Raw genomic sequence first — 18,149 nt, 5'->3', positions numbered from 1 at the left:
ACTCAGTATTTCACAGATGCACACAGTGATATCTACAGTCTTAACGGGAGGAACAGCAGGAGGAAGAGAAAGGAAGATTAGAGGCTGCCTTCTTTCCGGTTATTTCACTGGAAGGTTTGAAAATCAGAACCAGTGGGGGAAAGCTGGAAGAAGCTGAGGAGGAGGGCAACAGTAGAGGAGGACCAGCAGTCTCAACTAAATGGACCCTTGGGATCTCTCCAACACTGAGTCACCAACCAGGCAGCACACACCAGCTGATATGAGGCCCCCAACACATATATAGCAGAGGACTGCTGGGTCTGGACTCAGAGAAGAGAGACTGGAGGCCCTAGGGATTGGGGAGGTCTGGCGGAGTGGGGGTGAGATGGGGACATCCTCTTGGAGATGGTGGGAGCAGGTGTGTGATGTGCAACAGTCCGATGGTGGAACGGGACGGGGATAAAGTCTGCACTGTAAGAAAAGATTAAAGAATACACTTAATTTTTTTTTGAGGTTTTCATACATGAGCGTCTACATCATTTCTGTCCTTCTGTCACCTCCAAATACTCACTCCCAAATTCATTATCTCTTTTTGGTAAAGATACTTTGAAAACATCTTTAGGCACAGGGATTTCACTCGGAGCTGTGGTTATCAAATGACTGTCTCTATTGAGTAAAATACTTCGTCTGTGGTTTGAATAGCATATTCAATCAGACCAGCATTTATGATCTCTCCCCAGAATGCTGAACGTGGTGCTAAGTGGTGCAGAGAAATTCTGACTTCTTTGGATTTGTTAGGCTTATAAAAATGTTAAGTGTGGGGTGGGTATTCTGATAAAGTTATTAGTTTTTTTTTAAATTGTCAAGAACTCACACAGCAAACAGCTGTGACCTATCCCCTTTCCTGAGCCCTCTATAAACAGTACACTGACTGCCCTTGTACTGCTGCACAGTGACAAACTTAATATAAAACATTTCACCATGTATCTAGTCTCCTTTTCCTGCTATGGCAGCTTAATTCTTAGTTGAACAATGACAAAAGATGATATTCTTCTCCAGACAATTCCGAATCGCTTTAAAGAAGTGACTTAGATTAACTGATCATTACATAGCAATTACACTTTTCCTACTTCTACGGTTATCTGTTAGGGATCTATCATCACCATCAACATAGATTTACATATTTTAAAAAGAAGTTTTAATATCTATTGCAGAGGTTTGCAAACCTAACCAAAATAATAATAATCAAAACTCCCTCTCATAAAATCCTTTCTTCAAATGAAATCGTACTCAGGAATATCTAAAATCGATCACAGTGAGAGATACTGATTAAAGCTGGCTTCTCAATTTTATGAGCCCTCCTCCCACACCACACCACAGAAGACCCCAGGGCATCTACACGATTCCAGGGACCACGGGGTAGTCCTGAACTGCCACTGATCTAATAGAGTCAGAGACTTGCAGAATTCCTAAGTCAGGGGTGTCATGGAGACTATCATAAATTGTGGAAGAGCAGAGGAGGTTTCCTTAGACACTCCCTGGTTCACCTTCTCACTTCTGAGGTAAAAGACAGAGGCCTAGAAAGGTTACAAAGCACCCTGTGCAGTGGCAAACACATGAGTTTAAAAATCACAACTCCTTTAACTAAATCTATGGCTTTTCCTATGTCATTGCAAACACCCACAGATATAGGCAAAATAGGATAGTATCCTTTGAAAAGGAATTTTTAAAAGTTCATTTTATGTTATATGTGTGAACGTTTTGCCTGCCTATTTGTCTGTACCTTTCTGCATGCTTTGTGCCCACAGGGGTCATGAGAAGACACTAGATTCCTTGGAACTCAAGTTACAGTTGGTGGTGAGCTGCCATGTGAGTACTGAGAATCAAACCTGGGTCCCTTGCAAGAAAAAAAAAAAGAAAACAAACAAACAAACAAACAAACAACCCACTTTCATCTGCTGAGCCATGTCTCCAGAACCCAGAAGGATTATTTTTTTAAAGCAGAAACAGCATCGAGCAGAGAAGAGAAAGCAGCTATGAGAAGAACAGGTGTGTCAACATAAACCTGCCTCCCAAGTTCAAATGGGCAGCAACAACATCAGTCATTGTTGCGGGGCTCATGGTCTAGATCTATGAAAGAACATTTGAGACGCCTTCAACTTCTGTGCTGTTCTCAGAAACCACCTGCAAGAGATGACAAGACTCCACCTAAATCTTGTTAATAGATAAATGCTCAGACACAGGAAGAGAAATGGTTGGGACCTGACCACAGGGGTAAAATTAAAGTTTAGCATGCAGTCTGTCAATGAAGTTCATAAAAGGTGCCCTACAGCAAGAGGATCATTCAGCTTCGAGTAGGGAACTCGGTGTTTTTGCAAATCACAGAGCTGAGTGCAGCCAGTTAGCTCAGTCAATCAAATCAGGTGCTTACAAAATGAGTCTTCCCAACATGACTCCCAGAAACAGAAAAATGACTCTCAGGATCTCATAGTGTAGGCAGCTTTTAAAACATGGCTGTCTTTGGCCAGCCTGAAGTCAGCATTGAGAAGCAGATATAAATTCTCTCTCTTCCCTCTGGCTGAGACTCTTTCTTCCTCAGGTCTTCAGGGTGTGTGTGTGTGTTCATAACAAGAGTCAGACAGTTAACAGAACGTCATTTCTTAATATTTAATAGAAATCAGATTCAGATTTTTTACTGTCGTATAAGATCAGCAAATCCATACCTATGACATTTATCCACTAGCAAGTAGCTCTAAATTAGAAGGCATAACAGAGAAAGATACTGTTCAAATTGTAGCAATTCACTCATTTTTTCTACTATTTCCTATGATTATGTTGAAGGACCTTCTCTAAAATGGAGAAATGAATCAGACTCCTCTTTGTTTTGGAAAAGATTTCACTTGTACACGTGCTTCACATTGTGGGCACCAAATTATGTCTCTATAGTAGCTAAAATCCCGATGTTCTGTACTCCTGCATCCACATCTGATTCTATTGTACATGGTAAGTATCTGCATATTTGGCAACTTGGCTTTCTGACCCATGATGGACTCTGCAGACAAAGTCAATGTTCACAGAGATACAAGTATGTAAAAAGTAGTCATATTTTTCCTTTGAAAATGAAATTCCTCGTTTGAACACTTGCACTGCTGCCGAGGAAAGGCAAACGTAGCTAGTTTTGAGAGGCTTTTTAAAAAATTAATCATTTGAACAAGAAATGAAGTTGAGCCACTGAATGGATTATGTACCCCATGGGTAACATGTTTTTTTGTTTTAGAACAATGAAATAACTGAGCTAGCCTTCAGAATGAGCCCTACAACTGTACGCTGTTCCCCTTGAGACAGCTGAATCCTTAGCTCCGTGCTGTCTAGCTTTTTGATTTTCAGCCTTCTGCTTTAGGTATTTTCTTAATCCTTCCTAGCAGGAATTAATCCCTTCCCATTGTGGGATGTTCCTAACACAGAGGAGCAAACATGATTTATTTGTGCTTTCCCTATTTCCTGTAATTAACAACTAAAGAATAAATTTCGTTGTGTTTAAGTTTAATTCTTTGTTTGTTTGTTGAGACAGGGTTGTGCTATGTAGCTCTGGCTATACTGTAACTTACTGTTTAGACCAGGCTGATGTTGAACTCACAGAAATCTGCCTGCGTCTGCCCCATGGGTGCTACGATTAAAGGCACGAGCCACCATGCCTGGCATAAATTTAATACATTAAACAAATAGACTACAGATATTAGTTACACACAGGTGAGGATTTTTATCTGATTCGTTTTCTCTCACAGCCTGTCACAGCATTGCAGAAAATAATGTACTCACCAAAACCTCCTTGAAATGGTCTCAGTTTTAAAATGCAGTCTTCCTGGTTACCTTAAACAGAACGTGAGTCATTTAGTTCACTAGCCCTTGGCTGTGTTGGCTTAATTCCCGCACTAAGAGTTTCAAAAGTTATCAGCGTTCTTGTTTTGTTTTGTTTGTCTTTCAGCTCAGTTATCCTGAATGACTGGCACCTCAGTTGGTGGTTAAATTGTTTTACTATGTATCTAATTTCTGACTCAGGAGGATTTTGAACATAGGAACTTTTGTATTCTGTGTATTGGTTTGCATTTTCTCTGAGATCATACATTTGTTCACAGCAGGGAGAACATCTATTCTATCATGTTTAACTCGGAAAAGAACTCTGCATTTGTCCAGGTAGCCCAGGAACCACTCCATCACAGGTCTATAATCGTATGTGTATGTGACTATCTGATTAATACACATCTTTCTTGTAGTCGGTAAAAACCATGAGAGAGATGCGGCCTGATTATCAACTGCTTCATCCCTAGAGTATAGGATACTGCAGATACAAACTTTTGTATCTGAATAATTCAATGAAGTCCAAGAAAAAGCAGAATTTGAGCTGGGTTTTGAGACAAGAGAGGTGATTTATCAGAATTCAAAGCAGATACCAAGTAGAGATATTGGTAGAGATGAAAACTCTCGGTTAGGGTCCACCACAACCATCTCTGTGTTGGCGTGGCAGATTTCTATGCGATGGGAATTTACTGCAGAAATGGGTTTGCGTTTTTATCTGACCTTAGTTTAAAATCCACCCAGAAGTTCCAGCTACAGTTACAAGATGGCACTTTTAAGACACTTGAGGTTGGACTGCCTTCACCATGGAAGAGGGAATTTCCACGGTGTGCTTAATTAAACAGTATCTCTGAAAGCAGCACGTTATTGTTTTCGTCACTGGAAAAAGGGAAATGCCAACCGGTTTTCCAGACAACACACTTGATTGCCAACTGGATAAATGCCCTATTTCCCAGGGGGTGTGATGGGCTGAGTTCACCAAAACGTGGGGTCCTAAGTCTGATGGTCATGTTGGGTACTATCCACTCTTCATGGATGTTTTGGAAGCTTCATCCACAGCTGACTTGTTAACCACACTCTTGGTCTTGGTCACTGGACAGAATCAACATGTCTGTGTTTTTCAATTCCTCTGAGCTAATTAGAGGATAAAGGAAACAGGATTTAAATATTTTCTCAGGTCTCCTGTGTTTCTTCTCTTTACAATTCTGTTCCTGTCCCCTTTCTTTCCATTGTTTATTTCTAATCTGCACTTATCCTAGCATGTGGTGCACAATTACATACCCTCCCTGCCTTTTGGGGTTTAGAAATTCCATCTTTTTTTTCTCTATTTGTAAGTTTTTTTCCTTTGTTTCTTTTTAAACAATGTAGCCATTCCCTAGTGTGGACTGCTGGACCAAGGGCTTGTTTATTTGGCGAGTGTACGTGGGAACGGTTTCATCCTGAGATCCTGTTCAGTTGTAGTCCCTGAGGGAAGTAAAAATGACAGCAAATTGGACATATTTTTAAAATACAACTTTTTGGTTTTTTTTTTTTTCAGCTTTGGAACAATGCACTTTACAAACTGCTTCTTCCAGGGTAGCCAAGTTAAGGCCAGAGGAAAGAAAGACAAAGTAAAACAAACAAACAAAAAAAAGCATCTCAAAATGCAGAGATGGCCTTCTCATTTTGAGATAGCAAACCTGGCCCAGTATTCATTCCTTTTCTGGCCTGTATTAAAGCTATTAATGGATTCGGGAATGGCACTTCCTGCCTATCTTCCCAGAGATATAAACCCCTGTGGCATCAGAAGCCTATGAGTAGAGCTGTATGTACTGATAAGCAATTATCACTGGGGTAAAAAGAAGGGCTGAAGTCTTGGTTTATCATAGGGCAGAGATGTTAAGATTTATTCTCAGTGTTATCAGACAGCCTGGCTACCCAGGCAAAGCTCCTTCACCGAGAAAAGAATGAAAAGCACAGGGGGAGATTATACTTCTCACAAACATTTATCAATCAAAACAAGGAACTCTGAATGCAAAATTGAAACACAATCACAAAGTCAGCTTTAAATGGACGAAAGGCCACAGAGAACTCAGACCTTCTGAGGATTAAAAATGGAAAAAAAAAAAAAAGAAATCTTTGCCTAAGATTGCCAGAGATCAAACAGAGAGAAGCTATGAAAAGAAAACTGGTGTGGGAGACTGCTTTTACGAATGGCTTGGGATTAAAATAATGTATATAGCTCATATTCAGCCCTTGAGAAGAAGATGAAACTTTGTAGAACTGTAAAATTACTTGTATTAGATCAGTCTTAAAGACACAGAAACACACATAATGAGTGAGATTCAGAGGATTTTTCTTTTTACAAAGGAAATCTGAGTTGCTGTGAGATGTCATTTGAATTCTGAACTCTGGAATGGTGCATGCTAATTCCAAACAAAGCCCTTAGTCTCAGTATCTTTTGCCTAAGCAGGACTGACAGTGATCTTCCAAAGCAAGACTGTTATTAGAGAACAATTCCCACTAATTACTCGTTCTAAGGGATCTTCACGGAGACCAGGGGCTTCCTAGTAGACTAAGGAATGCTAACGCTTTATTAGGGATCGATCTCCTCCATCGCCTGTCTCAGCCACACCTTTCACTAAAACAGAACTGTACATCCAACAGCATTGGATCAGCTATTGAAGGAGCCAGCTACTCCATGTACACTGAGATGGTCTCACTTGTTCTCTTCCTTCTGCCATTCACTCATGAAACACTTAGTGAACAATTAGTATGCGTACAGTGCTGGACTAAGTGCTGGTGACAGTGAGTGAACAGGCAGCACCCTCTTATGACCTATAGCATGACAGTCTTGCATTTCAGTAGTTATGTTTACACTGGTTTGAAAACTCAAGAACTCCCTTTAAAAACAAAGCAGCAGCAACAACAACAACAAAAACATTGAATAACAAACTTGTATTGACAGGGAAGTGTTTATCTCAGAGGCTGGCCACTTAGCCCAATTTCTAAATGGAAGACAGTAGTGGTGTATGTTCTCTTATTGGTCATCCAGGCTCCACTGGATGGCCTTGTATCTATGCATGTCTGGGCAGCACTCAGTGGGCAATAAAGGAAACAAAACGAACATGTGAAGGAGTGATGGTGATAGGGAGTGGGCTCTGGGAGAGTTTGTAGGAAGGATAAGGGCAGGATACTATCAAAATACATTGTAAACGTGAGAAATTATGCAAGAATAGATCAATAAAATGAAAAGTCGAGTAAAGAGAATATGTCTAGTATCACTTGCTCATGGGCTTCCTGTCATTGTCGCAAAGAGCCCTGGCACTCAGGAAAAGGTATTAGGCACAATTTAATGACAGGAACCCAAGAGCATCCTTTAGGCAGAAATTAATGATATAGCTTGGTATATCTGAAATAGATAAAAACAAAACAAAACAACAAAAAAGCAGAATTATATGTGACATAATCCCCACCCTGCCCCAGCCCAGGTCCAAAATCAAGAGTTTTCAGGTTATACTTACCAAAATAAGAAACAATCTCAACATGAGAATATTCTTTTAAATATTTTCTATCCACAAATATCAATCTATTTATTTTTATTTATGAAGTGCTATATAGACCCACTGAGAATAAAAAACCCTCTTTTATGGCAACAAATATGCTTAATTTTGCTCCTATACTTGTTAAAAGGTGAAATGGGATTTAAAGGCACCCTTGGTGGAGAGAGTGAGTGGGTTAAAAGGCAATGGCTACTAGATATTCTGAAAGGTTTTCTCTTACTCCTTGTGAATAGTAAAGAGATTTTTTTTTAAATGTAAGGGTTTTGCTTGCGTGTATGTGTGTGTGTGTGTGTGTGTGTGTGTGTGTGTGCATGTGTGTGTGTGCATGCCTGTTGAGAGAGAGAGAGAGAGAGAGAGAGAGAGAGAATGAAATAGACAGTTGTGATCCCAGTGACATACTGAGAATGGAACCCAGGCCCTCTGCAAGGGCAGTACATACTCTCAATCCCTGAACCACCTTTCTATCCCCCAAACCCTTTTCTTGTTATGAGATGCCTTTTTAAAATTAACAAAATGTTGGAGAAAATATGATGAGATTATTGGTACTATTTTTTCAAATAATTCTAATGAACTTAGTTCCACCTATTAAGAATACACAAACAGTCGTAATTATGAATTGCTTCATAGTGTAGAATTTTCTAGGTATCAGCAGCATGGATGTGTGCACCCATGAGCCCAGTCTGCATATATATGACTACTTATGTAGAAGCTAGAACAAAACTGTGGCTGTCGTTCTTTACTATTTTCTGACTTATGGCCTTGAGACAGAATCCCTCACTGGGTTGGAAGCTTTCCTTCATACTTAGGATAGCTGGTTAACAGTTTTTTGAGATAAGACTTTCTCTACTATCAATGCTGGTTTTAGAGGTAAGTATAGCTATGTACAATTTCTTACATGGATGCTGTGATACTGAACTCAGAACTTGGGTCCTCATGCTTTCTAAGCAAGTGATCTTACTTATAAATCCATCTCCCTAGACCCCACTCCACAGCTGTTTTTATAACAACCCTCTGACAAGTAGGAGGAAGAACCACGCTAACTTGTAAACCACCAGTGGAGACATATGAGCAGCTTAGTCAAAGTCACAAGAAACACACTTCATGGATGAGGATTTTCTGATACTAGATGGAGTTTGGTTTCTCTTCTATCAAGGTACAAATTTAAGAAGTAAAGTCTCAGCGGGTAGGCACTCCTTTCCCTTCTAAGTACATAGAGAGACATCTTCCACAGAGGTTAGACTGTTCAATGAATGGCCACTCTGTGTTGAAGCCAGGCTCTTTTGTGAAACATTCTAAGAGGGCTCTCATCTGTACCATTTTCAGAAGAAATCATATATAGAGAATGTATGAAGAAGCCTTCGTAAAGGCCTGCAAAGGTGAGGTGGATTCCTGTGAAAGGTGTCAAAGGAAGAAGACACTTAAAAGACGAGTTCACCGAATTAAAAACTGATTAGCAATGTTAGAATAAAACCCAATGCCTTTGGGATATTTCTTAAGTCTTCTGGTATGTGTTTCTTTGTGTAATTAAAACTTGAGGGATTGCACTGAATATGTGCAAGCACAAAACCACTCTTCTCACATTCTATCCCACATTGTACTGAGGCTCTTAGTGAAGCAATTGTGAAAGAGAAATAAAGGAAAGGCATATAGATAGCAAAGGAAGTAACAAAGCTTAACTCTGTCAAGGACCATCTTAGATAAAGAAAATCCTGAAGAATCTGAAATCTGTTATAATTAATAAATGAATGGAAATGTAAAACATAAAGGGTACTTAAGAACAATCAGAACGTGAAGCCACAGAAATAACTGTTATTAATAGCAGCAGCATTGCTGTTGCCGTAGTACCTACAGATATCCTGCTGAACATACAAATTCCTTCTACTCTCCTGCTTTTCAGAAATGAGAAAGATGATTCAGAATTCACAAAGAGCTAAAGGGGACCCCAAAGGAGCCAACACAATTCTGTAAAAGAAGAATATTGTTGAGTCTTAGTTTGAAAACTTACTGCAAAATGATGGTAATCAAAATTGTGTGATATAATATAGAGATATAGACAGAACAGATTGAAAATCCAGAAATAAATCCATTGATTTTTGTTAAGATAATACTAACATAATACAAAGAGGAAACAGTGCTTTTTTGTTTTTATACTAGATACCCATATGTTTATGAACATATTAATAGCAAAATTCCTAGAAGAAAATGTAGAGGTAAATCATCGTGAATTTGATGCAGATAAAACTTAGTTATAATACCCAAATTATAAATGAAGAGGGGAAAAGACAAATTGTTCTCTAAGTGAACATTTTTTGCTTTAAATAATAGTAGTAATAAAGTGAACAGGTGAGCCAGAGAACAAAAGAAAACGTTTCTAAATCATTTATCTGATAAGAGAGCTATATCTAGGCTATGTGGGGATCCCCTTTGACTTTATATTAAAAAATAAATAATAAAAACTAAATTAAAATGAGTAAACATTTGAACAGACACTTTACACAATTTTTAAAAAAATCCATGAAGTATTTGAATAGATGTAGACATAATGAAGTTTCAGGAAAGAGCAGGCGAGGAGCTCACGAGTATATGCTTCTACTGTAACAAAGACAATTTAAAAGATTATAGAAAATAGCACCATTTAGTAGAAACACGAAAACATGGGATTGCTGGTGAGAATGGATAATTTTTGGAAACCAACTGAATAAACTCACAGTGATGATGGTTATGCAGATCATGTCATCCAGAAATCCTTACACTATGTCTATGCCAAGACCCTTACATGAATATTCATAGCACTATTTTTTTATCAACCAAAAAGTACAAAGCATCCAAATGTTCATCAATAGATAAAGGGGGAGGGATATATATACACAAAGATTATTCCATGGCAATGAAATGTTGAAGTAGTAACTCTGACACCTGAGCTCTGAGGATCAGCCTTCTCACTGTTGTGGGGGATCACTTTTAAAGCACTATAACCTGTCTTTTCCCTAAATATAATCCTACACAGAGCCTCAATGTATAAAGCACAGAGAAATCCAATTGCTATGGACCAAAAATGAAGCTGCAGAGTCTACTGTGGCTCTGACTGCATAATTAAATCAAGAAGGATGTCCTAGCATATACTTTTCTTGAAAGGACTCTGGAACAACTGGTGTTTATTGCTAGGGATAAACATTTTGACCAGCAACTGCTTTGCCAGTTTCAGAGCTGTATATTGCTGTTATTTTTAACATCAGATATCTGAGCTTTCTTTCTGAGCACTGCTTCTTCAGTCTCCATGCTTTAGAATAAGTAATATATTTTCACATATAGAGTGTCCTATTTTTGTATTTCATTGATGATTCTTTTTAAACTTTTCATATTTTAGACACACTTTACCCTTTGTCCCCAAACCTGAGTTATTATAGAAGAGCCCCATGTAGTCTGCCAACATTTGGCTTCAAGATTATTGAATTCCAACAATTATCAAATGCGGGTATCCAAATGTGGCAGACAAGAAGTGGTTGACAATATCTCTACCATTAATTTCATAGCATCTACCTTCTCTTTCCACTTTGAAGCCTGTGTGTTGCTTTGTGGAAAGGTCCTTGTCTGCTACTATGAAGCAGAGGCCTTCCACAAAGAAGGGATTTCTGATTCTTCATTATTCATACAGATTTCAACTTGGTGATGGAAAACACTAAAGTCAAGAATGTGTAGTGCCTTTATCCACTGAGCAGATGAAATTGGGAGATGACAAGGTTTTAACCAGTCATTAGATTTTTTAAGTGAAAGGATATTTCTAGCTAAAGAAGGAGGATTTTGAAGTGTCCCTTCTTTTATTTCCAGTTACTTTTCAGTTCTTAGGCATACTCAACATTACTGAACTGAAGAGTGCGTGCCCTGGGAGTCTGCTCTCCGTTTCTGCAGTGAAGTTCTTCAGATCTGACATCTTACAGACCTGCAATTACAGTGTGTTAATGTACAAGCCGCCTTTAGATACATGAACACAGTCGGTGTGCTTCAGCATTAGGAAAATTATTCTGTAAAATTAGCCAACTGAGCTGGAAGAAAATAAAGAACACTCACCAAAGGGGGGAAAGTGACAAAAATTGTAATCACTAATGGATTTTAATTATAATTGTATAATAGTCTCTTGACAGAATTACTCCTCATTGTTTTGATAATTTCTGCCACTGGTCCATTAGTCCTCTGCATACTTACACAAGCGTCTAGACTACAAGGCAGAAGAATGTGAAACTACCACTTAACTGCACTCAAGAACCTTGAATTAGATCAGTTCAGTGGAATTCTCCCTGTATACCATTAGCAAATGCTTGGAATCTGAGAAATGGCAAGTAGTTTCCAATTTATAATCAGATCATGCTTTGAATTTCCTGACTATCATGAAGAATGTATCAATAAATATTAATCTAGTAAATATATCTCAGTAGATTAATAAACATGTGTTTATGTACATTATATATATATGTGTGTATGTGTGTTTTATATTTTTTGTGTCTCCACAATAAAATATTAAATTGCTTTTATTGGGTCATATAGCAGTTATATGCTGAGAAGTCCTGTACCCAAAAAGCACTTCATTTCCATTGGAGTCAGAGCCATTACCTTTTAGTAATGGGTTTGCATATTGTGCTGTGATGATTTGATTGAAAATGGCCCCCCAAAGGCCCACAGGGAATGGCACTATTAGGAGGTGTGACCTTGTTTGAGTAGGTGAGACCATTCTGGAGGAAATATGTGACTGGGGGTAGGCTTTGAGCTCTTAGAAGCTCAAGCCAGAACAAGTAGCTCACTGTCACTTCCTGATGACTGTAGATTAAGATGTAGAGTTCTTAGTTCCATCTCCAGAATCATGTCTGCCTACATGTCACCATGCTTTCCTCCATAGTGATAATGGACTAAACCACTAAACTATGAAATCAGCCCCAGTTAAATGGTTTCCTTTATAAGAGTTGCTTTGGTCATAGTGTCTCTTCATAGGAATAAAGTCCTAACTAGTACACATGCCTAAAGTTCACCACAGTTAGTGAGCAGAGAGGGAGAGTCCAGGGAAAAAAAGAAAAGGAAAGATGGCTTCCTCACTTGGTATCTGCTTACTGAGGTGAAATACAAAGATCATCAATGTAACAATTTGAAGACATGTAAACAGCATATTCTGAGCTGGGAATATGGTGCAGCACTTGCCTAGCATGCGTGAAGTCCTGATGTCAATGTCTGACTGCCAGGGAAAAAGGAGTATTGTGGTTAATAATATAATCAAATACATTTAACCTATGAGTAAAGCCATACCAACTAAATAAACCAGATTCACCAAATTTGAAAGAGTTCATCTGGAGGTGATACAGTTATGTCTGATTCCTACTTATTTATTTATACCTATACTTATGTTGTAATTTTTTTTTAAAAAAACCCAGTTTTCTTAAGGACTACAAAAATATTAGAATATTTTCTAAAAATGTAAGATTGGTTTTAGTTGTTAATTCTCATCTCTTTGGTTAATTTCATCAGCTTGTGAATGTCATTTGGTGAGATCTGCTATCTCCTTGGACATCAGGTTTGGCCAGTCAAGTGAGGAGAGAGATAAGGTAAACTTAACTAGTCTTTATAATCATTAGAGGGCATTTGTTCAAAATAAGGTTCCCAGGAACACGTGAGACCAGCCAGAATCACACCCTCAAGAAAGAAGCCTGACATATTACTCTAATGATACATAGCCTTGGCCAAGACAGAAACACTAGAATAGGTTGTCTTAGTTTTTGTGTATCTTATTGTGACAAATACCACATAGAGGAAAAGGGGTTTATTTGGCCTACACTGCCAGGTTCCAGTCCTTTATCCTAGAGAGGGATTTATCAGAGGCAGGGATTTATCACATTCTCAAAAAGAGAGAGAATACACACTTTGACCCCCTGGCTGCTTCTTGTTTTACTTAGCTTTCTTCACTCTTCTAGAGTAAACCCTGCCATGGGAGTCTAATATAGTCAGCCATTCTATGTCTATTTCAGTTAAAAAGTTTCCCTCACAGACATGATTCTAAGTGAAAAATAATCTGGAAAATTCCTCAACTGAGGCTCTTTTCCCAGATTGCTTTAGGTGTATCCAGCTGACAGATGAAAGTAAGTAACAAAGAGTAACAATCGGTCACTTCCATGCTTAATGCTATCTTTATATTATGCATTCTATATGTTAATACTCTAGATCAATGATTCCCAATCTTTCTCATGCTGCAACACTTTATATAGATCCTCATGTTGTGACGACCCCCAGCCATAAAATTATTTCATTGCTTCTTCACAACTGCAATTTTGCTATTGTTATGAATCATAATGTAAATATCTGAAATGCAGGATATCTGTTATGCTACCCGTATGAAAGTGTTATTAGACCCCCTAACAGGGCTGTGACCTACAGGTTGAGAACAAAGGCACTAGATTGTTCTGTCAGTCTTTCTGGAAAGGCAAGACAGCACTTGAAAGAACTGCGAATGAATAATTCAGCGAAGATGCACATAGTATACATATTTGTACATGTATGGGGATACTTTTTTTCAATTTTTTAAAGATATTTTCTTCATTTACATTTCAAATGCTATCCAGAAGGTCCCTTCTCACCCCCCGCCCCCCTTCCCTGATCCTCTAACCACCCACTCCCACTTCTTGGACCTGGCATTTCCCTGTACTGGGGCATATAAAGTTTGCAAGACCAAGGGGCCTCTCTTCCCAATGATGGCCGACTAGGTCATCTTCTGATACATATGCAACAAGAGACATGAGCTCTGCGGGGGTGGGGGGGGGTACTGGTTAGTTCATATTGTTGTTCTACCTATAGGGTTGCAGACCCCTTCAGCTCCTTGGGTACTTTCTCTAGCTCCTCCATTGGGGGCCCTGGGTTCCATCCTATAGATGACTGTGAGCATCCACTTCTGTATTTGCCAGGCACTGGCATAGCTTCACCAGAGACAGCAAGCAATACCATGGTCCTTTCAGCAAAATCTTGCTAGCATATGCAATAGTGTCTGCGTTTGGTGGCTGATTATGGGATGGATCCCCAGGTAGGGCAGTCTTTGGATGGTTCATCCTTTCGTCTCAGATCCAAACTTTGTCTCTGTAACTCATTCAATGGGTATTTTGTTCCCTATTATAAGGAGGAATGAAGTTTCTACCCTTTGGTCTTCCTTCTTCTTGATTTTCTTGAGTTTTGCAAATTGTATCTTGGATATTCTAAGTTTCTGGGCTAATATCCACTTATAAGTGAGTGCATACCATGTGAGTTCTTTTGTGATTGGGATACCTCACTCAGGATGATGCCCTCCAGGTCCATCCATTTGCCTAAGAATTTCATGAATTCATTGTTTTTAATAGCTGAGTAGATTGTACTGGCTAATTTTGTGTCAACTTGACACAGCTGGAGTTATCACAGAGAAAGGAGCTTCAGTTGAGGAAATGCCTCCATGAGATCCAACTGTAAGGCATTTTCTCAATTAGTGATCAAGGGGGAAAGGCCCCTTGTGGGTGGGACCATCCCTGGGCTGGTAGTCTTGGGTTCTATAAGAGAGTAGGCTGAGCAAGCCAGGGGAGGCAAGCCAGTAAAGAGCATCCCTCCATGGCCTCTGTATCAGCTCCTGCTCCCTGACCTGTCTGAGTTCCAGTCCTGACTTCCTTTGGTGATGAACAGCAGCATGGAAGTGTAAGCCGAATAAACCCTTTCCTCCCCAACTTGCTTCTTGGTCATGATGTTTGTGCAGGAATAGAAACCCTAAGACAAATTGGTACTGGGAGTGGGGTATTCCTGTGACAACCTGACCATGTTTTGGGGAGGACTGTGGAAGATCTTTGGAACTTTGGGCTTGAAGATCCATTCGTTGTTAAGAGCTCTGTCAGATGTTGTGTAGGAGCTTGGAAGATAATGTTGAGAACAGTGCAGAAGATGGAGGTCTGGTTTGTGAAATTTCAGAGGGAAAATTAAAGACTCTTTTCAGGGCCGTTGCTGTTTTGATTGTGAAGATTTTGTAGTTCTGGTTAGCTGGGGCTGAAGAATCAGCTGTGATTAACAAGATACCAGAACTACTAAAGCAAAAACTTTGCATTACTGGGACTATTGATGCTGGTTAGCTGGAGCTAAGAAATTAGCAGTGATTAAGAAGAGACCAGCATCGTTGAGGTGACATCTTCTGGGAAGTGTTTTCTGAAAGCACAAAGAGGCTGTGTTCCAGAGATAGGCAAGGTTGTACTCCTTCTGCAGCGGGACTTGGTAATGTGTAAGGGTCACCCAGGTGGTACTGGTTTTGAAGGCATGAAGGGGTCATGCAGAGCAGCTGAGGCTAAGCACTGTGAGAGGCCATGGAAGGCCATTGGTGAAGGTGCAGCCTCAGTTGTAATTGAAGGCCCAGGACTGAAGGGGTCATGCAGTGTTTTGGAGATGCCAGTACCATGAGATGACCACCAAGAGCAGCAGCAGCAGTGGAGTACAGGCATCTGGAGCCCAGAGGACGACGTGTGTGCTACAAAGGGCATGGCTGGAAAAGTGACCCAAGCCCTTGGAGGAGCCCAGAAGATCGTGAGTTGGATCCCAGACATTGGACAGTTGGAGATTGATTTTTGCTTTGATTGTGACTGTGCCCTGATATTTTCCCTCTTGAAGGAAGAAACTGTTTTAGTGGAGCCCACACTTAAGAGACTTTTAATTGTAAAAAGACTTTGGATTTTAAAAGAGATGGATATTTTAAAGAGATTGAAATTTTAAGAATATGTAAAGACTGTGGGACTTTTAAAGTTATTTAGATCTTGGGGATGAATAAGAATGTAAGGGTTGAGGCTTACTAGTGATGTGTTTGTGTGTCAAGTTGACAAGGGGTCAATTGTACTGGCTAATTTTGTGTCAACTTGACACAGCTGGAGTTATCACAGAGAAAGGAGCTTCAGTTGAGGAAATGCCTCCATGAGATCCAACTGTAAGGCATTTTCTCAATTAGTGATCAAGGGGGAAAGGCCCCTTGTGGGTGGGACCATCCCTGGGCTGGTAGTCTTGGGTTCTATAAGAGAGTAGGCTGAGCAAGCCAGGGGAGGCAAGCCAGTAAAGAGCATCCCTCCATGGCCTCTGTATCAGCTCCTGCTCCCTGACCTGTCTGAGTTCCAGTCCTGACTTCCTTTGGTGATGAACAGCAGCATGGAAGTGTAAGCCGAATAAACCCTTTCCTCCCCAACTTGCTTCTTGGTCATGATGTTTGTGCAGGAATAGAAACCCTAAGACAGTAGTACTCCATTGTGTAAATGTACCACATTTTCAGTATCCATTCCTTTGCTGAGGGACATCTGGGTTCTTTCCAGCTTCTGGCTATTATAAATAAGGCTGCTATGAACATAGTGGAACATGCGTCCTTTTTACAAGTTGGAACAACTTCTGGGTATATGCCCAGGAGAGGAATTGCTGGATCTTCTGGTTAGTAATATGTCCAATTTTCTGAGGAACTGCCAGACTGATTTCCAGAGTGGTTGTACCGGCTTGTAATCCCACCAACAATGGAGGAGTGTCCCTCTTTCTCCACATCCCCGCCAGCATCTGCTGTTACCTGATTTTTGATCTTAGCCATTCTGACTGGTGTGAGGTGGAATCTCAGGGTTGTTTTGATTTGCATTTCCCTGATGATTAAGGATGTTGAACATTTTTTCAGTTAGAATGCAGGGGATAATTTCAATATTTTTGTATCTGTTAAGGCCTGGTTTGTGGTGAATTTTGGAGAAGGTGGAATAAGGTGCTGAGAAGAAGGTATATCCTTTTGTTTTAGGATAAAATGTTCTGTAGATATATGTTAAATCCATTTGTTTCATAACTTATGTTAGTTTCAATGTGCCTCTGTTTAGTTTGTTTCCAGGATCTGTCCATTGATGAGAGGGGGGTGTTGAAGTCTCCCACTATTATTGTGTGAGGTCCAATGTATGCTTTGAGCCTTACTATAGTTTCTTTAATGAATGTGGCTGCCTTTGCATTTGGGGCATAGATATTTAGAATTGAGAGTTTCTCCTGAAAGATTTTACCTTTGATGAGTATGAAGTGTCCCTCCTTGTCTTTTTTGATGACTTTGAGTTGGAAGTCGATTTTATTAGATATTAGAATGGCTACTCCAGTCTGTTTCTTCATACCATTTGCTTGGAAAATTGTTTTCCAGCCTTTTACCCTGAGGTAGTGTCTGTCTTTTTCCCTGAGGTGGGTTTCCTGTAAGCATCAAAAAATTTGGGTCCTGTTTATGTAGCCAGTCTGTTAGTCTATGTCTTTTAATTGGAAAATTGAGTCCATTGATATTAAGAGACATTAAGGAAAAGTAATTGTTGCTTCCTATTATTTTTGTTTTTAGAGTTGGCATTCTGTTCTTGTGGATATCTTCTTTTAGGTTTGTTGTAGGATTATTTTTTTGCCTTTTCTAGGGCGTGGTTTCTGTCCTTGTGTTGGTATTTTCCCATTATTATCCTCTGAAGGGCTGGATTCGTGGAAAGGTATTGTGTGAATTTGGTTTTGTCATGGAATACTTTGGTTTCTCCATCTATGATAATTGAGAGTTTTGCTGGGTATAGTAGCCTGGGCTAGCATTTGTGTTCTCTTAGGGTCTGTATAACCTCTGTCCAGGATCTTCTAGCTTTCATATACTCTGGTGAGAAGTCTGGTGAAATTCTAATAGGTCTGCCTTTATGTGTTACTTGACCCTTTTCCCTTACTGCTTTTAATATTCTATCTTTATTTACTGCATTTGTTGTTCTGATTATTATGTGTCAGGAG

General features: G+C 39.6%; 1 protein-coding gene and 1 long non-coding RNA gene across 14 annotated transcripts in view; one reads left to right on the top strand and one right to left on the bottom strand.

Moving 5' to 3' along the window:
- The window catches only part of LOC115030875 (uncharacterized), a 33,247-nt gene extending 29,822 nt beyond the window's left edge, over positions 1 to 3,425 (top strand). Inside the window, exon 5 of the long non-coding RNA XR_003836457.2 lies at positions 1,788 to 3,425. This is a non-coding gene — a long non-coding RNA (uncharacterized LOC115030875). The remainder of the gene's footprint in view (positions 1 to 1,787) is intronic.
- Positions 1 to 18,149, bottom strand: part of Lingo2 (leucine rich repeat and Ig domain containing 2) — a 1,228,899-nt gene that overhangs the window by 65,073 nt on the left and 1,145,677 nt on the right. The window lies entirely within an intron of this gene.

Source organism: Mus caroli, unplaced genomic scaffold, assembly GCF_978045245.1.
Source record: "Mus caroli unplaced genomic scaffold, Mus_caroli_1 scaffold_6, whole genome shotgun sequence".
NCBI lineage: Eukaryota > Metazoa > Chordata > Mammalia > Rodentia > Muridae > Mus > Mus caroli.
This window is presented reverse-complemented; position numbering and strand designations above follow the sequence as displayed.